This window comes from Dasypus novemcinctus, chromosome 18 (assembly GCF_030445035.2).
Source record: "Dasypus novemcinctus isolate mDasNov1 chromosome 18, mDasNov1.1.hap2, whole genome shotgun sequence".
NCBI classification, from domain to species: Eukaryota; Metazoa; Chordata; class Mammalia; order Cingulata; family Dasypodidae; genus Dasypus; species Dasypus novemcinctus.
The window spans coordinates 36,606,622-36,630,622 of record NC_080690.1 but is presented as its reverse complement, the minus strand read 5'-3'; the positions used below and the strand labels follow the sequence as shown (position 1 = coordinate 36,630,622).

General features: G+C 45.6%; 1 long non-coding RNA gene across 1 annotated transcript in view; it reads left to right on the top strand.

Moving 5' to 3' along the window:
* Positions 1–409: 409 nt before the first annotated feature.
* The window catches only part of LOC105745825 (uncharacterized), a 34,703-nt gene continuing 11,111 nt past the window's right edge, over positions 410–24,001 (top strand). Inside the window, exon 1 of the long non-coding RNA XR_001118420.4 lies at positions 410–1,040. This is a non-coding gene — a long non-coding RNA (uncharacterized lncRNA). The remainder of the gene's footprint in view (positions 1,041–24,001) is intronic.

Genomic DNA, 24,001 nt, shown 5'->3' with positions numbered 1-24,001 from the left:
GCTAGGTTATGGTATCCTGTAGTTTGGTCAAACGCTGGCCTGGTTGTGGCAGTGGAAGTGTGTGGGAGATGGGATTAGCAGCTATAATCCTTTGGCTTTGCATAAAGGAGATGATCCTCGGTGATGTGAATGGGCCTCATCCAATCAGTTGGAAGTCTTAGGGGCGAGAACTGGGAGTTCCAAGGAGCAGAAGGAATTCTGCCTGGAGACCACGCCTTCCCGCCCTTCCTGAGTTTCCAGTCTAAGGAATTCAGACTCAAGAGACTATAATTAGTTCAATTTTAATATTCTTTAAGCAATTGTAACAAAGGTTGCACAGTAATTAAAGTGTCAACAATAGGGTGGTACTTGGGAATGCTCATTTTTTAAATGATATTTCTGTAAACATACAATTTTGTAAATTGAAAATAAAAAAGCTGTAAAGAACAAAACGTACTAAAAAAGTTAAAGAAAAAAAAAAAGAAAGAGTTCAACATCACTCCTACCAGAATTTCCAGCCTCAGGCCTGTTCTCTGGGATTCCCACTTGCCAGCCCTCACCACCTCATGAGTTAATTCCGGGTAATCAGTCTCTGTACAGCCTGTTGGTTCTGTTTCTCTGGAGAGGCCTGACTGGTTGTCCTCACCACACCCTGACCAGTGAGTCAGCATCCTCGGAACTGCCTCAACATCCCACCCTTCCAACCCCTTATTTCAGTCTCTCAGTGTCCCTACCCGGTCCTTCTGCCTCCAGTCTGGGCCCCTCTAGTTTGTTCTCCACAGCAGTTGACAGAATGAGCTTCCTAAGAAATAAACAGATTGCCACATATCCTTGTCAGGTCCCAAACCACCCTTCCGGGCTCATCTCCTGTGTCTGCCCCTACCCCAACCCTGCAGCCCACCAGGCCCCGCAAGCACACAGCACTTTTGTTTTCCAAGTACACCCGGTCCTTCAGGGAGCCAAACAGCTCTATTGGTGGCTTTGCCACATGGATTTCAGTGGAGAGATTGGCGTGAAGACTTGATGGCAAAGGCTTTATGAGTGAAAGCAGAATGGACGCAGTGAGTAGACGGTCTTATTGCTTCACATAACCTGTTTTGGAAGGGAAGACAAGAGAGGTTGTGCTGACTGGGACATGGGACTGCAGGGTTACGGAAGGGTAATTTTCAGCATGTTTTTATGCATATGGGCCATGTGAATTTCTTCTTTTGAGAATTTCCCGTTTACATGCTTTGTCATTTAAAAGAATATTGAGGTTTTTTTTTTAACGCACTTGTGGGAGCTCCTTGTGTATTTTGAATATTACCCCTCTCTCTGTTCTATGAGTCACAGGTATTGTCTTCCAGCTTATCATTTGTCTTTTAATCTTGTTAATGATGTATTTTATCATATAATGGTGCCTTTTTTTTTAAAAGATTTGTTTAACTTTCCCCCTTCCTCTCCCCCTCCCCCTGCCCTGCTGTGCTTTGTTTTGTTTTGTTTTTTCTGTCTGGGTCCATTCGCTGTGTGATCTTCTGTATTTATTTCTTTTTTTTCACTTTTTCTCCTCTAGGATTCACTGGGATTTGATCCTGGGGACCTCTGATGTGGAGAGAGGTTCCCTGTAAGCTGTGCCACCTCAGTTCCTGGTTTCTTCTGTGCTTCACGCTGACTATCCCCTTCATCTGTCTTTTATTGTGTCATCATCTTGCTGCATGACTCACTTGTGGGGGCACTGGCTCACTGCATGGGCTCTTGGCTCTCCATGTGGGCACTGGCTCCCCACTCAGACATGCTTTCTCTTGCTTTTTTCTACCAGGAGGCCCTGGGATCAAACCCGGGTCTTCCCACATGGTGAATGTTAGCTCCATCACTTGAGACACATCCACTTCCCATAATGGTGTCTTTTGTCATATATAAACATTAGGATTTTTAGTATGTTCAAATCTGTTAATATTTTCCATTATTGCTTCTTATTTCTGTCCTTTAAGCTCTCCCCATCTCAAGTTACTCTTCATTTTCTTTTGGTACTTTTTTAAGTTTATGTTTTTACCCTCAAATCTTTAATCCAGCTTGTATTTATTTTGGTTAATGATGTGTGGGAAGATTTTGGTTCTTTCTCTCCCAAATGTTTCCATTTGCCTTAACACCAGTTGACTGACAATCAGTGTTTTCCAAAATGATTTGAAAATCCACCTTTTTAAAATAGTTTAAATTCTAATTTTTTAAGGGGAATAATCTTGAACATGTTTAGAGATCTGGAAGAAGGACCCAGTATGTTGGATGAGATTAAAGAAGTCAGGATAATGCAGAAAATGCTGGAAGAAGTCTTAAAAGGTGGGAGGGAATTGGGTCAGAGGAGAGATTCACTTTGAATGGAAGGTGAAGGGTGAGGGTGGGGTGGATGTCCATCTGGGTAATATGTAGGTAAGATGATACAAGTTGGAGGACTTTGCATCTGAAAGCTTCGATTTTCTCAGTGAAGGAGTAGACCACCATCTGCTGAGAACAGCAAAAGAGTAGGACATTTATAGAAAGTAATTTGTTGGTAGAAATTTGTAGAAAGCAATTAAGGCAAGATGGAGTATCTAGAAGAATGGCAGTTTGTCAAATACATCTATAATCTGAGTACTTCCCATCATCACCATGGTCACCACACTAGTCCAAGCCACCATCATGTGTGGATTCTTGCAATAATTCTGCATAGGCAGGGATATTTGTCTGTTTTTTTTAAAATATATTTTATTTTTATTTATTTCTCTCCCCATCCCCATGCCCCATCGTCTGCTCTCTCTGTCCATTTCCTGTGTGTTCTTCTGTGTTCGGTTGCATTCTTGTCAGGCGGCACTGGGAATCTGTGTCTCTTTTTGTCGCATCACCTTGCTGTACCAGCTTTCCATGTGTGCAGTGCCATTCCTGGACAGGCTGCACTTTTTTTTGCACAGGGTGGCTCTCCTTGTGGGGTGCATTCCTTGCACATGGGGCACCCCTGCGTGGCATGGCACTCCTTGCACGCGGCAGCACTGTGCATGGGCCAGCTCACCACATGGGCCAGAAGGTCCTGGATTTGAACCCTGGACCTCCTATATGGTAGGCAGACACTCTATCTGTTGAGCCACATCCGCTTCCCTGTCTGTTTTGTTCACAACTTTATCTCTGATACCTAGAACGGTGCCTGGCACATAGCGGGCAATGTGGGAATGAGAGGCATGATGGGACTGACTGGCTTCAATGTTCTGGACAAGAGGAGTATAACCCCAGGTACTATCAGTGACCTGGGGAGCTAGGAGTACATAGCCCTAGCTCAGCTTTTGCTCAAAATTCCAGATAGAAGGCTGATAGACAGAGGTTCTGATAGGTCTTCCAGTGAAAGAGACAGGGCCCTTGCTGGCCTGAGTGCACTCACACTCTGAGTTACCAATGGATCCTTAGACCTTGGCTGCCATGACTATTACATGTAGTAATTAGAGAATATCTTAGGTGGTAAGAAGTGACCAGAGCCATGAAGAAGGATTTGCTCAGGTGGTCGAAGGGAGAAGACTGGTTACTACCAAAGACCGTGCACCACTTTTTGAGAACACAGTAAGATTGCATTTCCCAGCCTTAGGTAAGACTGTGTGATGAATTTTAGCCGAAGAGTTTTGAACAGAAGCATTGTGTCATGTCCAAGCCAAAGCATTCGGTCATTGTTGTAAGACCCTTCTGACATCATTTTCCCTCTAGCATGTGCTCCTGTCTCAGCTGGAGTCCTTAAATGAGTGGAATGTGCAGAGCCCCTCACAAACAACTCATGATGGACATGGAGCATGAGCAAGAAATTAGCAGGGGGGAGGGTTTGCTACCCAGCATAACCTAGTATAACCCAACTAACACACCTTCTGTTCTAACCTGAACCTTGATTCTAACTGCATTCCTAGAGGAAAGGGAAGGGGACTGTACTTTACAGCTGCTCAGTTTCTTCTTGATCCATTTTTCACCAAGTTGGAATGAAGCCATAATCATCATTGTCCCTCCAGTTTGAAGAAATGCATTCAGTTTGGTTGTGGGTATAAAAGCAGCCCTTGGGAAGTGTACTTGGCCCAGTGGTTAGGGCGTCCGTCTACCACATGGGAGGTCTGTGGTTCAAACCCCGGGCCTCCTTGACCCCTGTGGAGCTGGCCCATGTGCAGCGCTGATGCACGCTACGAGTGCTGTGCCACGCAGGAGTGTCCCCCACGTAGGGGAGCCCCATGCGCAAGGAGTGCGCCCTGTAAGGAGAGCTGCCCAGCCTGAAAGAAAGTTCAGCCTGCCCAGGAATGGTGCCGCACACACGGAGAGCTGACACAACAAGATGACGCAACAAAAAGAAACAGATTCCTGTGCCGCTGACAACAATAGAGGTGGTCACAGAAGAACACGCAGCCAATAGACACAGAGAACAGACAACCGGTGGGGGGGAGGGAGAGAGAAATAAATAAATTAATTAAAAAAAAAAAAAAAGCAGCCCTTGGCAAAGTTACAGCATGGATGAATCCAGTCTTTCACATTTGTTCTTCCTTGGGTTTTATACCCCTTTCCAAATGCTCCTCCCTATGAGTCCTCTTTCCCACTAAAGTACTCATATACACCAACAAGAGAGTGAGACCTTCCAGAAACATTGGCTGTTTAAATGCAGGAAGAGGGAAACAGACTTTGGCCCAGTGGTTAGGGCGTCCATCTACCACATGGGAAGTCTGCGGTTCAAGCCCCGGGCCTCCTTGACCCGTGTGGAGCTGGCCCATGCGCAGTGCTGATGCATGCAAGGAGTGCCCTGCTACGCAGGGGTGTCCCCCGTGTAGGGGAGCCCCACGTGCAAGGAGTGCGCCCGTAAGGAGAGCCGCCCAGCGCGAAAGAAAGTGCAGCCTGCCCAGGAATGGCGCCGCCCACACTTCCCGTGCCGCTGACAACAACAGAAGCGGACAAAGAAACAAGACGCAGCAAAAAGACACAGAAAACAGACAACCGGGGGAGGGGAGGGGAATTAAAGAAATAAAAATAAATCTTTAAAAAAAAAAAAAATAGATGCAGGAAGAGTTAACAAGGAATACGTTGCTGATGGCACAAGTCCAGAATTCAGTGAGCAAAAGGTTTTGGAGTGAGACAGCCCTGAAATGGGAAACACACGGATGGTAATGCCTCATGTAAAGGATGTCCCATTCCCACAAGCCGTATCCTGAATCATGTATTCCTTCCACTGCTGTTTTCTTTACTGTATATGGAAATTGGCCCTCTTGGATGTGCTATTTAACTGACAGCATGATTACCTGATTTTATCCAGAAGTTTCCCTGAGAACCCATAAAGCCCAACTATAAAACTCAGCATCTCTATTGAAGTTAAGCCTTTAATGGGGTCTGACACTGACTGCTCACATTCTGGAATGTTCTTAAGATTCTGCCAAGCAATCTTTCTGTGCAGAACCTCTGAGGACCGGTCTGGGGACTGTGAGGGTCAAGCTTCATGATGGAGGGCCAGGCTGAGGGTGTTAGGTCAGCCAGGCCCTGTCAGATTCCATCTTCAAATGTGCCCTGGAAGTGCTCCTTCTGGAAGTGGTTCCTGAGCAGTCTGCCTTTGGCTATGGACACTGGGGCTGCTACTTCCTGCCATCCCTGCCAAGTCCAGGGCATGGAGCCTGGCCAGTGAAACTGCAGCTAAAAGGCTAGACTCCCTGCTCTGGTCACTTCTTTAATCCTAAGGGGCTCTAATTGCCTGTTGCATTCTGTTGGAAAGCCAATTACAGACGGTAACTCTGCCGGAGCAGTGGTCTACGGAACAAGAAAGGTATAGCCCTGACTTCTGTAGCAGCTCTCAGCTCCTGGGATAGGCTTCCCTCCCCACCTTGCCCTTTTCCTCCAGAATGTTTGTGGGCAAGAGCCATGTAGATGCTGTGCTGCTGTCGTCACCCGGTCGCCATCTCTCTATTCTGCTCCAGATGCCTCTTGCTTTGCTCCTGGGCACTTCCGGAGGCTCTTGCGCTACATTCTCTGTTACACAAAGAAGAGCTGTTGTGGAAAAACACACACTTTCCTTCAGGTCCCTGCCTGAAAAGGAAGACCAGGGCCCATCCTCGAGTTCCTCCTAGAAAAGCAGAGACTGCAGGGCCATGATCAACAAAGGCTGAGTGAAAGTTTGATAGGAACTGCACGGAACTACAACACCAGAAAGGAAAACCTAACACGAAAAGCAGACTACCTTCACCTAGAAACCAGCAGTCCTTCCATTGCACAACAGAAGCCATACCTGCCACCTCTCTCTTTAGCCCCCAGGTGCTCCCTTACATGCAGGAACAAGCTGATCTCCCGAGACAAGAAGTCCTCTCCTCCTTGTCCTCGCTTTCCTCACCCTAGTTCTAAGGCCCCACTGCTGATCCCTTTTAAGAGAATTAAAAAAAAAAAAAAAATCAACTTCATATCAAAATAGTTTCTATAGAGATATGCCCTGTCCTTGGAGAGGCCAGCCTTTGGTGTGAAGCGGCAGACGTCTGAGCATCTGTCTGGAGCACATGTCTTAGGGTGACTCCACTGTGCTGAGGGAGGCACTTACCAGATCCCTGTATGAATAAATATGCCCTGCAAGAGGTCCCTGCCAAAGTGGTAGTTACCTCAAAGACCAATCCCAACTTCCATCTTTGGAACTGCCAAGAATTCAGAAATATTGGGGTCCAGTCTCAGACCACCCCGCTATACTTCCCTTTTCTGAGCCTACAGAGTAGCCAATCACCCCCACAGCTGCTCAGAGACTCATTGGATTGTATACAAAGAACATTTCAATCTACATCCAACAGGCATTCAGTGAACTCCTACCAAGAGTGTCACCTTGGTAAGTTCAATGGGGAATTTAAGACTCCAGCCTAGACAAACCTCCAGCTCAGTTTAAGTAGATGATGGCATACAATAGAAATAGTACAATATGATTCATAAACAAAGGTGGATTCAGAAAAGTGAGACGTCAGTTAAGAGGAAATCATCATAACTCTGGGAATTTGTAACTGAACCTTGGGACTCTAGAGCTGGAAGGCTCTTGGAACTCAGCTGTTCCAATTTCTTCACTTAGAGAAAAAGAGGCTGAGGTCCTCAACAGTTACATGACTTGCCCAAGGTCATTCAGCTAGTTAAGTCAAATCTGGGCCCGTTGCCCAGCTTTTCTGGTTTCCAGTCCTTAGTGGGTGTCATGGGCAAAACCGAGGCTCTCAGGGGACTCATCAGTGCCTGAGCCTGTAAAGGACACAGATGTATCTTCCTTGAGCTCACTGGGCAGCTGAAGCAGAAGAAACTTGCTCTGTCTTTAAAGGCACAGATCCAGCTCCTGGTAAACCTGGACTACTCGCCTTACGAGTCAGCAGCCGCCTGACCTCCATCACACCCCTTTGATCCCCAGCAGCTTTCCTCACACTCAGCTCTGGTCAGTACCTAGGAGGTCCCAGGAACCAAACCGGAGGGAGAGCATGTGGGAGGGAGGCACCTAATCGCTTGAGCCACCTCCACTCCCTGCTTGTTGTGCCTTTCATTGTGTTTCCTCATTGTGTCTCCTTGTTGCATCATCTTGTTGCATCAGTTTGCCGCTCTGGCCCATTGTGTCAGCTCACTGTCATGCTTGTCTTCTTTAGGAGGTATCAGGAACCAAACCCGGGACCTCCCATGTAGTAGGTGGGTGCCCAACTGCTTGAACCACATCTATTTTCCTTTTTAAAACTTGAGGTGTAATTCACATACTGCGAAATTCACCCTTTAAGATACACAGTTCAGTGATTTTCAGTATATTCAAAATTGTACAACCATCACCACTATCTGACTTCAGAACATTTTTATCACCCCAAAAAGAAACTTCATACCCATTAGAAGCCACTTTCAATATCCTCTTCTTCCCCCAGCCCCTGATAACCATCAATCTACTCTCGATCTGTATGGATTTACATATTCTGGACATTTAATAAATGGAATCATATGGTATATGACCTTTTGTATCTGGCTTTTTTCACATAAGGTGATGTTTTTAAGGTTTATGGTATTATAGTGTGTATTGGTACTTCATTCCTTTTATGGCTGAATAATATTCTATTGTATGGATAAACTACATTTTGTTTATCTATCCATCAGTTGATGGGTGTTTCGGTTGTTTCTACTTTGGGGATATTATGAATAATATTGCTATGAGCATCCATGTACACGTTTTTGTATGGGCATAGGCTTCCAGTTCTCTTTGACATGTACCTAAGAGTGGAATTGCTGGGTCATATAATAACTCTATGCTTAACTTTGAGGAACTATAGAAAGAAAGAGAGAAAGAGAGAAAGAAAGAGAGAGAGAGAGAGAGAAAGGAGGGAGGAAGAGAGGGAGGGATGAAGAGATATTGAGCTTTCCTCTGTGGACTTTTTCCAATCTTCTGCTCCTCTCTTGGCTTTCAGTCAAGATTTGACCTAGTGACCATTTTCTCCTCCACAGACATCAGACTTTGGGTGGTAGGGCGCTCTCCGCATCTGACCTTTAATGCAGTTCTGCAGTAGAGTCTGCTGATCCTGGTGGCTCAGGGGCTTTCCCTGTCCTGCTTTCTATTGGGCAGACAGTCTGGGCCACAGCAGTCCTTGTTTCTTTGAGTGACACATTTTGGATTTTGCCCTCTGAAAGGTTCATGGTTTTGACAAAGCCCAACTCTGGGCCCTGTGGAGAACGCACTCACGGGGCAACGTGGAGACTTTCCAGGGTCCTTGGGGAACCTACTCTGACCCAGGGCAGGAAGAAGTCCCAACAGAGTCCTGGCTACATCTTGACATGCTGGAATCTGGGAGATTTCCCCAGCCCACTCTGGGAGATAGTCTTGCTCTCCCCTTTTGGCCAAAATCCCGGAAGTCCACTTGTGGTTTTAGCATCAGATTTTTGTTCTCTTCCCTCTCTGCTTCTGGTTCTCTCCTTTCCTGGTCCACTTTCCTCAGCCAGCTCCCAGGCACAGCCAGAGTTCCAGATTTGTAATGGAAATAAGTGAAGTAAGGTCTTGAAAAGGGAAGCCTCTAAGTCCCCTGCCTTGAAGTTTGGCCAGTAGATGTGCCATCCAGTAGATATTAGGGGAAGGAAGGCAGGGCAGGTGTTGGATGAGAAGGCACTTAGAATGGAGATGGAGGAAATGATGCATTTGCTGCCTAATGAGATGGATTTGCCATCCTCCTGGCATCACCGGCACCCATCCCCAGGATGGGTCACGAAATTGATAAGTGGGAGATGAAATGCTGCCCTCTTCTCCTTTATTAGGACCTAGAGAAAGTGACTCTGATTTGGAGCACTCCGGGATTGGCATGGACTTGATTCCTTTTTATTTGGGAGCTGGTGGGTCTGGAAAGTTTAGCATCCTGTCCCCAGAGCCATTAACCAGCAAACACAGAGACTCAGGACATTTGGTGACATCACAACATTAGGGAATGAAGTTTGCCATCTGATCTGGCTGGCCATGAAGGCTAAGGAGCTGGTGACAGCTCATGATTTCTCAAGGGCGTTTTGTTTGTGGATGGCTTTCTAGTGACTTAGGCAGGTCATTAGTGGATCAACACTTTTCTCAGGAGCCCTTGAAAACCCCTTGATGGCTGAACCTTGGCAGTTATTTCTAATCAGAACAATGGAGAGGGAGCCATCTTACTATATATGTAGCTACCATTTGAAGGCCTACTATGTGCCAGGTATTGTGCTAGATGTTTTGGGAGTTTGTAATATTAGTTAGCCTCACTCTGTAGATGAGGCACCACACCTCAGTGGGATTAAATGGTTGGCCACAATCATGTGAGTTGCTTGGGTGACTTCCTCATCTGTCAAATGAGGCTACAGATCTTGTGGGGGTATTTGGAGGATTAAATGAGATAACACAGGCTCAGTCCTTGGCTGGAGTCTAGCACATAGTCCATACTTATTAAATTGATGGCTGAGGTGCAGCCCAGGCCCGTCTGGCTCCAGAGTCTGTGTTCTGTCCGCCATGGCATAGGAAGGAAGATAGGAGGTTGGATTTTGCAAATTGGGTAGATTTTCTTGGAGGATAGCACTGATGGTGTTATTTCTGGTTGAATACCACTCAGGTGAGCCCCATTAACCCATTGATCTGGTCAGAATAATGCAGTGGTTAAGTGTTTGAGCTCTGGGTTCAAATACCAGCTCAACCATTCACTGGCTATATGACCTTGGGCAAGTTAGATAACCACTCTGTGTCTCCCTCCTCTCATCTATAAAGTGGAGATAATAATAGGATCCCCCATAGGCTGCTGAGAAGACTCAATGAACTGATACATGCAAATGCTCAATGGATGTAGTTATCATTACTACTATCCTTTTGCAGGGCAGCAAATGGAATTAGAGTCATTTCCTTTACCAGATTCTTGTAGGTCAGTAGTTTAGTTCATGGGGATATAAGCTATTGCTTGAGGGCTGTGTATTAGGGAAGAAGTGTCTGATTTCATTGGATGTTGATCACAGGAGTAATTAAGGAAAGAAGGGTTAGGATCTTGGGAAGGAGGGGAAGAGGTAACATAGTTGAGGAAAGTGCTAGATGGGGTCAGGAGATCTGGGTTCTCCTCTAGGCTCTGCTACTGGTGGACTAAGAGACACAGCCTCCCTGGGAATCAGTTACTTTATTAATAAAATGAGGACATTACTAGAGTTCATCCATTGCTTTAGACATTTATTTAACACATATTTATTAAGTTCCCTTGTGTCAGACCCTGGGGATATACTGGAGAAAAAGACAATTGTCCCTTCTCTTTTGGGGTTTACATTCTAGTCTTGGGTGTATGAAGCAGATAGAAAGCAAACCAACAAACCAACAAGGCAATTTCAAATGGTGATATAGAGTTGAGGAGGAGTGGGGGGTCAGGGAAGGCCTCTCTGGGGAGGTGACATTTGGGCTGATTCCTGGAGAAGCGGCCAGCTCTGGAGGACAACATTCTGGGCTGAGATCTGGGAGTATTAAAGCACTTGGCATGTTAGAGGAAGAAAAAGCAGCTTGGTTGGGCAGTGCCCAGAGTTTATGTTTTCTTGTAAAAACCATGGGAAGTCTTAGATGAGCATTTAAGCATAGACGTGGCGTAATCTGATTTTCACGGTGTGAAAGCCATTCCAGCTGCTGAATGGAGGATGCATTGGAGGGGAGCAAGAATGCAAATGGGCAGGAGACCCTGGGGTGGCCCAGGAGGCCAAGGTGGTGGCAGAGATGGAGAAAGCAGAAGGATTCGAATTAGTCTGATGGTAGAGACAACAGGACTTGAGGCTAGCTTGAGGAGGAGGCTGAAGAAAAGAAGGTAGTCAAGAATATCCCCTCGATTTAGGGGCTGAAATTTTCAGCTTCATCAGGATGTGTTGCAGTAACAAACAACCCCAAAATCTCAGTAGCTTATAAAACAAAGTTTTATGTCTTACTTAGATGACATGTCAGTTACTGGTCTCTTGGGTTGCTTGTGGGGTCTGCTCCATGTATCTTTTTCATTCCAGGAGACAGCCTGAAGGAGCATCCTATTTTGGGTAAACTGGGGGAAAAAACCAAAAGCCAGCAAACTGGTAGGTACATACAATGGCTCTTAGAGCAGCTGCCTTCATCACATCCATTCACACGCCATTGGCTAAAGCAAGTCACGTAGCCGAGCCCATCACCAAGGGGTGGGGTTTATACCTCTCCCAGAGGAAGTCACAGAGCAGTGGGCACGGATGTAGAATCCGCCCATGAGAAGGGGACATGAGAATTTGGGAGCAGCACCAAAACCTACCAGGTGAATAGTAATGCCAGTTATGGATATGGTAAAGAAAGAAATAGGGGGCAGTAGGAGAGGGGCAGCATTGATAATTGGCCCTTCACCACTTGGTACCCAAATTCCCAGTAGGTGCTTTAATCGAACGTTCATTGATGAGCTGGAGCCATCTCAGCCAAGGAGCAGAGCTCTGAGATGGCGTTTCTGTGCTGTTGAACTGTTTCAGGGAAGAGAGACTAGGTATTCTAGAGACCATAGGCCACCAGGTTAACTTTCCTCAAGAAAGAGGCAGGTAACCCAAACCCTTCTGCTTTGTCCATATAGCTCATTTCAGTCTGACCACTGATCCTTGGGGGTGAACCAGGTCTCCCCTTCTTTGTTCTCTCTTCTCTCCTCAGGGCTGAGGGTCTCAAGGGCCTCTGGGAAGGACAAGTGCTATTCACCTGCCTTCATTTTCAGACATCAAGGAATGGTTCCCTGGTTGAACAATGGCCCGGCCATCTGCGATATGTTAACTGCATAATGGAATGTAACTCGAAGGGCTTTTAAAAACACGAAGAGAGATTTTATTGTAACTAATCGTGATGGATGGTGAGTATGGTCACAGTAGGGACATAAATTTTTGTGCCAAGCCTTGGACTAAAAAGCTAAGTCACTCCCTAGTTCAGGGAGCCTTGTCTTCAGCCACAGGCAAGTCACATGGGAAAGGTTTGAGACCTCATCTGCATTAGGAGGGCAGACAGCCTCCTCCCGGGGGCCCCTACCCACCCAGTTCCCGGCTCCTCTGCCAGTGAAGTCACTTCAGTTGTCTCTTCTTGAGTGATGGGCTGCCCCGACGCATCCTCTCTCAGCTCACATGAGGTTAGGGGGGCAGGTTCACCGGGGAAGGGACTGGTCAGGGGCGGTGGGAGCTCTGACTCCTCTCCCATTTAATTAAAGAGAAGAATGAGTCAAAGATCAGGGCAAGCTCTCAACAGAAGGGTTCATGTGTAATAGCTGCTCTTATTAGCTATTTTCACTCTTTTAGAACCATCTCTGCACCCATGAATGTGCTCAAGGCTCTTTCTTCATAGTTTATTAATCAGATTCAGGTTTTTATGGTTGTTTGGTGAAGGGGCAAGACTGCTGGGCTTAGAGTTAGAGGCTCAGGACTCAAGAGTCAGCTCTTTCACTGGTGACTCTGGACAAGATGCTTAACTTCCCTGGGCCTCAGTCTTCTCATCTGCCATCTGTTAAATGGGGATGATAATACTCAGGCTCCCTAATCACAAGGGTTAGTGTGAGGAGGAAAAGAAACCATGTATGCCACAAAGCACTTTGCAAGACATTAGAGTATATTATTTTTATTCAATTTGAATTTGGCAAACAGCTAAAAAAGCATCCCCAGATATTACTATTATTTTTCCCTGAAAAGCAAGCAAAACAAAAGGACATGAAAAGTGGAAAACATTTTCAAAATGGAGCTATGGCTTGATTTCCCATTTCTACCCCCTCCACCCCAATTTTTTCTTCTTAATCTCTAAAACTCAGTATTTTGGAATCTGAGAAGATGTTGCATTTTTCCAAAGGAGACTAGCAAATTTATGTTTTGAAGAAATATTTTTCTAAGATAATTTCTCTTTGGTTCTTGACCATACAAGAACTTAATTTGTTTGTATATTATTGCACTGAGAGGAGACCGGTGCTGTCTGGTATGGAAGAAGGCACCACCTGGGGTACAGGGGACATTGGTTTCCCCAGCTGACCATCCCACCCATCAGTAGTGGCTGACACATGAGAAAAGCCCAGGCTCAAAACCAAAGAAGACTGGCACTACGGAGCTCCGTTGGCTGCCCCATGGCCTGCCCAGGTCCCGAGCCCTGCCCTTCCCATACCGAGAGCTGTCCCGGGCTCCTGAGGTCTTAGCTTCTTCTCAGCCTTCCTCTATGGCGGTGTTGAAGGCGGTCTCCTTGTCACGTGCTGGATTGTTTTCCACTTCTAGTTTTTTTGCTGCCAGAAGTACTTTATCATTTTGGGACCAATGGTTGCATTCTTTTCAGTTTGCTAAGATAGCGATGGATTGTTTCTTATTCTCAGATTTATTCAGCAATTTCGAAGGATTTTGGAAATGTTGGACTCAATTCTCAATCTTAAAACCACCTCTCCAGAGCTGTGTAATTTCTTTTTTCATTTATTAAGGCCATCTTTGAAAGTGAAAAGACACGAATTTTTGTAAATGTTCTATGGAAAAAAATTTAAATGTAGCATATATTAAATATATGTATATAGTAAGTCAACCTTATAAATTATAATGTTTGAATATTCTATATCCTTATTTAATACTCCTGGGTCCTTTTGTTTCAGGGATATTGACTTAAAGATAGCAAATTTTTTTCACTCTATCTGGGACTCCCTGAATTTTATAGAGTTGACTCATTTATATGCATATATATTTAATAGTTAACCATTCATATAACAGTAATACTTGGTGTTCTATTAATATTATTTTGTTTTGTTTTTTAGACTATTTTATTTCCTCTCCCTCTTTTTTTCCTTCATGTATTAAGTTTATTTTCTTCTTTAAAAATTTTTTTTTCTAAAGACATACTCCATTTTCATTCTGTTAGTGGCAATCTTTAAGTTTTTCAAATGCATCTTTAAAAAAAATTTTTTTAACATTTGTTTCTCACCCCTTGCCCCACCATTGTCTGCTCTCTGTGTCCATTTGCTGAGTGTTCTTCTGTGTCTGCTTGCATTATACAGTGGCAATGGGAAACTGCGTCTCTTTTTGTTGTTGTTGCGTCAGTCAACTTGCTGCGTCAGCTCTCCATGTGTGGGGCGCCACTCCTGGATGGGCTGTGCTTTTTCACATGGAGCGAATATCCTTGTGGGGTGTTCTCCTTGCACAAACCCTGGACCCTCCATATGGTAGGTGGACACTGTATCAGTTGAGCCATGTCCGCTTCCCTCAAATGCATCTTTGAGATTTTTCCCTATCAGTATAAATCGTTATCTGTCAGACTTTCCCATGTGTATAATGGAATTTGTCCTCTTATTCTTTATTTTTAATGGAATTTGTCTTTTTACCTCATTAAGTTGATTTTCTGCAGTATCCAACTTGCTGTTTGTATGATAGTTTTTAATTAGTCAACTGTGTTTTTCTCTCCATTCATTCTCCTCTTATCTCAGATTGCATCATTCTCATAACTGCTTGCTCTTGTTACTGGATTGAATGTCTTCTTGAATATTGTTGAAAAGGCAAATCAGAAATTTCCTAAAGCTGTCTGTCTAGTTCTTGCAGCCAGTCTCTCTGGCAGGAGAGTGTTTCCTACTGTCCTGCAAGGGCATCCTTTCCTCAGCCTGGGGCGCTCCAATCGAGTGTGGAGCCCCTCCTGCCACTTAGCAGGAGGCTGGGCTACTTCTGCTGCCTCCCCTCCATGCAAGGCAGTTCTGGGGGTGGGGGCGTTGTCAAGGTCTCCTCCACTTTCTTCCTAGTAAGCTGCTCTGAAATCCAAAGAGGGATGGAAACTGGTCTCCTCTGCACCTTTCCTCCATGTCTAAGGGGCATCCTTATGAAGAGCAGTGGTTCTTTGATTGATAGGATGACAAGGACCACCTCTTTATTGGATCTTCATTGCCTTTGGGAAGGGAAAAAACAAAACCATATAATGTCACTAAATCAATGATGGCCCATCCCTAGACCCTGGGTATCTCTGATCTTGAAGAGAAAATAATAACTGGTTTCTTTCAGTGACCAGTTTGATCTTTTTTTTTTTTTTTTTTTTTTTGAGTATATTGGGAGATGCATCAATTCTGTTCAGCAATAATTATGGCTGTGTATAAAGAGTCAATCCATGATGCTGAACACAGGGTTGTCTTACATTAACATAAAACTGGAAACAACTTAGAGGTCCAACAATAAAAGGTCAATTGATCAAACCCCAAATACAACAATAATTCAGGAATTTGAAACAGAAAAAGAAAGGGGGGAAGAGTGGGTAGGAGGGAGAAATAGCTGCATAATCCACAATATGTCAGTCTCTAGATGTGATAATTATGAAGATTTAAATTGTATATTCTTTTGCTTTCCAGAATTTGTTTACATTATCCTCAATACACAGATAGTACTTTTGTGTTAAGGGAAAAAAAGATATTTTAAATAATCAATTCTTTGGACATTATCTCCATATTAGATGGTTTTGCTGTTGTTTTCTTCCTCTAAAAGAACAAAATAAGAAGAATGAGAAAAGACTAGTTTTCCTGGACCATAAATCATATTCATATTCATCATTATAACCCCATTACACTGAAAGACTCTAAAATAACTTCTGTATTGCCAAAAAAGAAAAAAAAAGAAATTTTCTTCCCATGTATGTGCATTTAAATGTTGTTAATCTTACTTCTCTGAAAGCTTGTGAGCCCACTAAGTCTGTTAACTCGTGGAGTCTTGAACCAAAATGGACCTTAGGGAGTGGTGGCTAGAACTGGCTTGAGGTGCTTCGAGGCATCTTATCCGAACTCGGCGTTCAACAATATCAAATTGGCAACCTGAAATCAGCTATGGTGGGGTATTTATACCATGGAAATTGGCAAGTGGTTCAAATCAGGGCTCCTCCCTCCAAAAGCCAGCTGTGAAACTTTCACCAGCACACCACTGCTTTCAGGGTGAGCTAATCCCCAAAGAAACTGGGGCTGGGAGAATGAAGCCATCTCTCCAGGGTCACACAGCAGCTTGAGGACTGAGCTGGCTTGGAGTCAGGTCTCCCAACTCACCCACAAGTGCGCTGCTGAAAACAACACAACTCAATTCTTGCTGGTGCTAAGGGAAGCATAGTTCATGGCATTTAGGAGCAGGGAAAATCTCACTCCTAGAGTCTAAAGAAAAACGAGCAAGATGCCTGAGACCATTATTTTGCTTTTTTGTGGATCCACACAGAGACTTAGAGGGATAAATAAAGATAATTAATCTACATGTGAAACTAAGCATTTATCAGATAATTGTAAAAACCAACACGTAAATCCCTATATTAAACAACACAATATTCTTACCATTGTGCAATGATTTGGTAATTAAATTGCTGCTAAAACAATATTTACTTTTCACCTTAAAATCAGCCCAATAACCATCGACAATCAATGCAATGTTGCTGGAAGGCATCTCCTGCTTCAAATTTGCTTCACAAATCTGCTGCAGGTAATTTATACCCGGTCAATAAGACATGTTTCAAAAGCCACTTTTCCCTCCCAACAGGCAGCCCTCGTCTAATTTACAATTGGATAAGAACTGGCAAACTATACACACCTGAGCTAAATGTAATTTGTAATCGGATTTTTTTTTAAACAGTAGTGAAAGATTTGATTTCATCTGTTCGGTATGCAAGTAATCTTGGCTATTTCTGGGACGATAACTGGAAAACATAAATTGCTTTTGTTTTCCTTTCAGGCATAATTTTTTGTGGTTGTTATTTGTGGGAGGGGAACCTTCGGGGACGGTTGCCGTCTGCAGTACACTTCAGAGTCCGTGAGTAATAAGTTGAGAAAGGATTATTATTGTCTGGATTTATTTTTTAAGGAAAGGAGTTCTTGATTCTAACACAAATCTTTCCCTTATTCCCTAATATTTTAGAAGGGGTAAAGGCAAAGCGGTAGCTGTCAAATTTTGGCTGAACGAAAGACTTACAAATTAATCCCAGGGCTTGAAATATCCACAAAGGTTGAAATCTATAATTAGGGTTAGAAACTCTAATTAACGTATTAGGAAGCCCCATGCAGTCTGAGTACAACTTTTGCCGCAGGTAGACACCATTGTTAGAAATGTTCTCCAGGAAGTGGGTCTCTCAGCGCTCACCCCTCCATTTCCTTCGCCAGCTGCCAATTTGATTGGTTAAGTAGCTTGGGCTGCACAATCTTTTTTTTTTTTTTTTGGATTGATGTGTTTATTACTTTTTGTGACAGTGGCTCCCAAGGCAGATGTTCAATAAAGGGGAAAAAAATCTGATACAGACCCAAGTCAAGAGAGAAGCTGGGGAGATTGCAGAAAATTGGGAAAGTTATCATAAGCATGGAGCTGTTATTGGAGATTTTGCTCCCAGCGTTTGTAGCAGTTGTCTTATTTACTCTTCCGCGGATGGAAACCTAGTGGGGAATTATTGAAAGCCGAGTTTCCCGATTTCTAAATTGCACTCGTTTTGTGCACATTGGGGCCGCTGCTCATCAAAGGGAAAGCTAAATGGAAGCTCTGAGAAATGGAAGCTGTCGGTCTCCCTATCTCATTTTCACTCTTTTCCAGAATGAGAAGAATGGACTTAGCTTCTTGATAATGAGGTAGTGGTGACTGGGTGGACTTGGGGTGCAGCCTCAGACATGAGCATCACCTCATCACTCCTGGGCCCCTCTCTGGCTCTGGCAGACCCCAGTTCTACTCTCTGCTGCCTCTCCTCTACCCTCGTCCTTGTCTACCCCTAACTTGCACTCTCATCCCCTGAAAGGTTACCTGCCCAAGACATCTGATACTCAGCTGGAGACCTGGTGAAAAATCCATGCAAATCAATGTCCTCTGAAAGGCCTCTCTCTCTCTCTGGCCTCTCCCCATCCTCGATGTAACCATCACACATTACATCAGGTACCTTCTAAAGAAAATGCCTTAAATTGGCATTTCCCTCCAAACGGGCTTTAAGGACCTCCATGTTTTCAGAATGCTCTAGATCCAGTGGTTAAATGCATTTGGAAATATTAGGTCCAAATAAATATGTTGTGGCATGTCCTAAGGTATATCAGTTGGCCAAAGCTCTGAGAAGGCCCAAAGTAAGAAAAAGCTCTTAGTATTGGTTTTCACTTGATGTTTCAACTAACCATTGAGTCCACATCGTTGTACTTAGCTTTATGGAATGTACAATGGGGCGCGCCTCCTGCTAGGTTCTTGGAAAACAATGTGTGAAAAGAAAGGTGGCTGTGGCCTCTCCCTTCTCTTATGGAATTCTCCCCCACCACCCTGATGTGGACCTCATGGACCACGGAGGACACTGAGAGGAATGGCTCCTTAAATCCAAGGAGTGGCTTTGATGATGGGAGATCGAGGCACAGAACTAGCTCACAGCGGTGATATTCTGGGGGCAGGAGGGTTTTTCAGTGCCCTGAAAATGGCACATTCAGGGAGCAGGCTCCTTGGTTTACTCAGACCTGGCCTGATGTTACGAATTTAAAACCCTGGATCATATATGTCATAGGACTACCCAAACCTACTTTATTCCAAGCCACACAGCCTAAACAGTGCACTCCAGCTTCTTCCTTTAGGAGGACAGAGCAAGCGTATTCTGTCCAGGTGACCTGAGTCACATCCAGCCCAGCAGGATCAATCTGGCCAGCTTTGGGCATTTATCACAAACTGGAAAGTCGTCTTGAAAATTCAGAACATGGACTGATGGCTTTTCTCCCGAGAACATGCAACAGCTTGAAACTCCAGCTTCAAGAGAGGAGGTCAAAACACCACGAATCATGGGGGTTATAGATGGCTCCACCACTCATAATTGGCAGATTACAACCAGAGTCAATCTTATTCCTCCTTTTTCTGTCCAAAGTGGCACTGTCATTAGAGAAAGGGGATCTGAGAGGAGGTCCCGTATGTGGGCATGTTGCCTGCGAATAAAATAGGAAATGTGGGAGTTACATAGCAAGAACGATGGTTATTTTACCGCCACAGACCTTAAGGATAATCCATGCTTCCTTGCCCCTCTTACTGCAAAGATTGAAAGCCACACGTTTTTGTGGAGCCCTCCCTGCACTTGGCAGCTCACGGAGGGCTGTGAGGAGCATGAAAGCTGATTGAGGATAGGGAAACTGACTTGGCCCAGCGGTTAGGGCGTCCGTCTACCACATGGGAGGTCCGCGGTTCAAACCCCGGGCCTCCTTGACCCGTGTGGAGCTGGCCCACGTGCAGTGCTGACGCATGCAAGGAGTGCCGCCCCACACGCAAGGAGTGCACCCACAGGGAGAGCAGCCCAGCGCGAAAGGAAAGTGCAGTCTGCCCAGGAATGGTGCCACCCACACTTCCCGTACCGCCGACGACAACAGAAGCGGACAAAGAAACAAGACGCAGCAAATAGACACAGAGAACAGACAACCAGGAGAGGGGGGGAATTAAATAAATAAATAATTTTTTTTTTTTAAAAAAAAAGAAAGCTGATTGAGGATAGACACATCTTGTTGGTGGAAAGCTCAGTGTCCAGGCTGGGAGAAGAGACTACAGCGAGATGCAGAAAACCATTCTCTTGTCAAACTATGCTGTAGTGCAGGGGAAATGAGGAAAGGGAGAGAGGCAAGGGTGGGGGCTGAGGCCGTTCTCCAGGATGGGAGAGACTTGGCCGACCCCCTCCCTCCACAATCCCTGGTGCAGCCAGCATTTCCCTCATTCCCATTCGAGGGACAGTGGCTTAGAGCCAGCCTCAAGAACTTGAGACAGAGGGCTACGGGGCACAAGGTCGTTTCTTGAGTGATGATCATGGGTCCATTTGATCCTAAACCACTGCCTTTTTTGTTTTCAGATGAAAAGTGGGATTTCGACCCTACCAGTAGCAGCACCCATCAGATGCTTTCAATTATTTCCTTGCTTAGCTACTGGAGACCCAGAAGCCTTGGTGCTGGGTCCTGGAGCGATGAGACTGATGGGTGGGAGAGGTGAAGACTCTCTTCCAAAAATTGTTTCCTTTTAAAAATCAACAAAATGCCACCTGGCCAGATGGTCAGCAGAGAAATCTGGAGATGGAATGGGTATTTGATTGAGACCAAGAAGAAATCCTCTAAATCGTGCTGGAAAATGCCCAGTTTTTAAAAAAACAACACAAACCTCCCTTGGATGTCTGAATCGTATAAATCTAATAAGACAGAGTGAAAAATATTGGATTTATTTTTACAAGTTAGCTGTGACCTTCCTGACCTTCTGAATGGATTCACTTCACACGGTTCCTCTTAGGGGCCTTAGGGTTATGACTAGCTCATAAAAATAAATCCAATATTTTCCCCTTAGCCATGTCATAGCCAATGTAGGAATTCAGATGATGGGGTAAGGGAGGTGGGTTTTCATTGCGTTTGACCTCCCATTATAGGAGGCACTGAGCCCTCCGCCCTGGTGGAGCTGCCAGCTTCCTGGCTCTCCCGGTAACCTGTGTACAAAGGAAGGAAAAACAAGTCATCTATATCCGGGTCAAGCCTAGGGCAGGCGTGGCGGGGAGGTGATGGCCAGATAAAAGGGAGAAAGAGGCAGTGTGTCCTGGCCTGAGGGAGAATGTGGTGGTTCCCATTGTTGTGGGAGGTGGGAGATCTTTAGAGGGAAGACACATCTGGCCTTTGAAGAAGGGTCTTCCTGTGAGTGAGAATTGAACCTCAGTGGGATAGTCTAGGTTGGACAGGAAATACCACTAGGGTGGAGGCCACCAGGGATCCGCTGTGTGCCAGGCACATGATGGTACTGGGGATATGCGGGTGATCCCAAACCAGACACTACTCCTGTCTGTGTTGTGAGCTCCAGACACTATCCAAATAAACTGAGGCACAAGTGTGTAATCACAAGCCGAGATAAGTCCAGTGGAGAGGACTGGGGTTTGGTGGGAACAAAGAATGGTGGGACCCTGACTGGAGGTGGGAAGAAGTCCCAGGGGACTTCCCTGAGGAAGTGACGATGGTGTTGAGAGATGAATGGTGGTGGGAGAGGGTGGAGGAAAGAGTTGCAGGCAGAGGGACTGGCACTTGCACAGCAAGTTGGGTTCCTAGGGGAGAGACTCTGAGACAGGTTTATCAGACACTTGGGATCCCACCTGTGGAAGGGAAGGGAAGGCAAAGAAAGGGAAGGGAAGGGAAGGGAAGGAAAGGGAAGGAAGCAGAACCAGGCAGAGGGAGATACTGGGCTGCAATGTGGTCTCGATGACGGCCCCAGCCAACCCCACGGGGAGTTCTGAAGCTGGGATGGCTCTGGAACTTGGGCTGGGGTGAGGGTGTTGGGCCTTTACACCCCTGAAGTGACTAGTTCCTGAAAGTGGGCCACTCCAGGGAGGGCTGGGGCCTTGGGCAAGGCAGAGCCTGTCAGCTGAGGCAATTCTTGAAGAGGGTTGACAGCTGAAGGCCATCTTTAGCCAGCACTGCCAGTAGCTGAGGGAACAAGGAGGGGTCTGGGTGTACATACCATGGCATCCACTCAGGTGTGAGACCACAAAGGTAGAGAACATGGTGTTTTCTCGCCCCTGAAAAGAGTCCACTGTGGCAGAGGACAAGGTGAGCCTGGGGTCAGATGGGCTGGACAGGGAGGCCTGGCTCTCCCCATGATGTCAGCTGGAGAAAACTGGACCAGAATCCTGATGCCCCTGGCTGCCCCATGATGTTGTAAGGTCCACGCCATTGGTGGGTTCTAATGGGGGTCTTCTGTGTGCCTGGGGGCAGGAAATGAAGTAAGAGAGAGATCCCTACCCTCAAGCAGTTTTTGCTCTTACGAGAAAGACAAAGCACTCACCTCCATGATCATGAGATAAATTAAGAGAAAATGTGACCAAGCATTTGGAATTGGATGAATTGTCCGAGCTCATTGTCTACAATCCCTCTCCTCCTTTCCTCTTAAGTCCATTGGAACTGAGGACCTAATGACTTCAGCTCACTCAACCCATCATCTGTCACTGGATGGGGGCCACGCCCCCTCTGCTGTGCATCTGCTGGCTCCCAGGTCTGCCCACCCTTGCTACTCCTCCTACCTCATGCTGCTCCCTCTCAGCGTCCTTTGCTGGCTCCTCTTCTCCTGACCTCTTCCTGTTGGAGGATCTCGGGGCTTCATCCTTGGACTTCTTCTCTATCCTCATTCCCATCCCTGGATGGCTGAATCCCTCCCCATGGCTCCAAATACCACTTGGATAATGCTCATGCTTTCTTCAAGATTTCTTCCAGTCTCACCTTCCTGGAAGGTTTGCTCAGACCACCAAACTTAATCAGGCAACCTGTCCCCTCCCCCCTGCACTCCTGTCTCCTCTTATTCTAGTCCATGTTTTCATTTTCATAGTGCTCATAACTTTTTAACATACTTTATTAGATCCTTATTTGCTTCATTATCAGTTTACTGTCATTGTCCCACTAGCATATAGGCTCCATGAGGCAGGGATTTTCATTCACTGTGCCTAGAACACTGCCTGCAACATAGTAAATGCTCAGGAAATGTTTGCTGAGAGAATGACTGCTGAAACCCAACCTGAATGATTTATAGCCTGTCTTCCCTTGGTGGTAGACAGCATCTAAGAAGCCCTCTACCCTCCTGCCAGTGATCCCTGCCTCCTGGTATTCCCTCCCTTGTGTAACTCCTACCCTCTTGGGTATGGACTGGACCTAATGACTCACTTTTAACGTAAAATATAGTGAAAGTGATGGGATGTCACTTCCGAATTAGATGATGAAAGACTGTGCCTTCCATCTTGCCGACTCCCTCTTGCTTTCTCCCTCCTTTACTCTAAGGGAAGTCAGCTGCTGTGTTGTGAGCTGCCCTATAGAGAGGCCCACATGGCAAGGGACAGCCAACAGCTAGGGAGAACCCAAGACCTGACAACAGCCCCGTGAGTGATCTTGGACGCAGATCCTTCCCCAGTTGAGCCTTGAGATGGGACCACCGCTCTGACTGACACTTGACTGCAACCTGTGAAAGATCCTAAGCAGAGGACCTAGTGGAGAATGCCAGGATTTCTGACCCACAGAGACTGTGAGATAATAGATGCATTTTTTTTTTATGATTTCTTTTTATTTATCCCCCCCCCTTGTTGTTCTTTGCTCACTGTCTGCTTTCTGTGTCCATTCACTGTGTGCTCTCTGTGTTTGCTCATCTTCTCTTTGGGAGGCACCAGGAATTGAATCTGGGACCTCCTATATGGGAGACAGGTGCTCAATTGTTTGAGCTACCTCTGCTCCCTGCTTTGTTGTGTCTCTCATTGTGTTTCCTCTTTGTGTCATCTTGTTGTGTCAGCTCGCCATGCCAGCCTATCATGCCAGCTCGCTGTCTTGCTCATCTTCTCCAGAAGGCACCAGGAACTAAATCAGGGACCTCGCTTGTGATAGGTAGGAGCTCAATCACTTGAGTCCCATCCGGTTCCCGCATGTTATTTTAAGTCAGTAGGTTTGGTGCAATTTGTTACTCAGCAATTGATACCTCTTATACTCTTGTTCTGTTGATGTCTTTAAAATAAAGGATTCCATGCACTCAGGCTCCACCCTACTTAATGTGACATGACCTCCAATGCCCCCGAGTGCTTTCCCCACCACCCCACCCCTCATCGTCTGCTCTCTGTGTCCATTTGCTGTGTGTTCTTTGGTGTCTG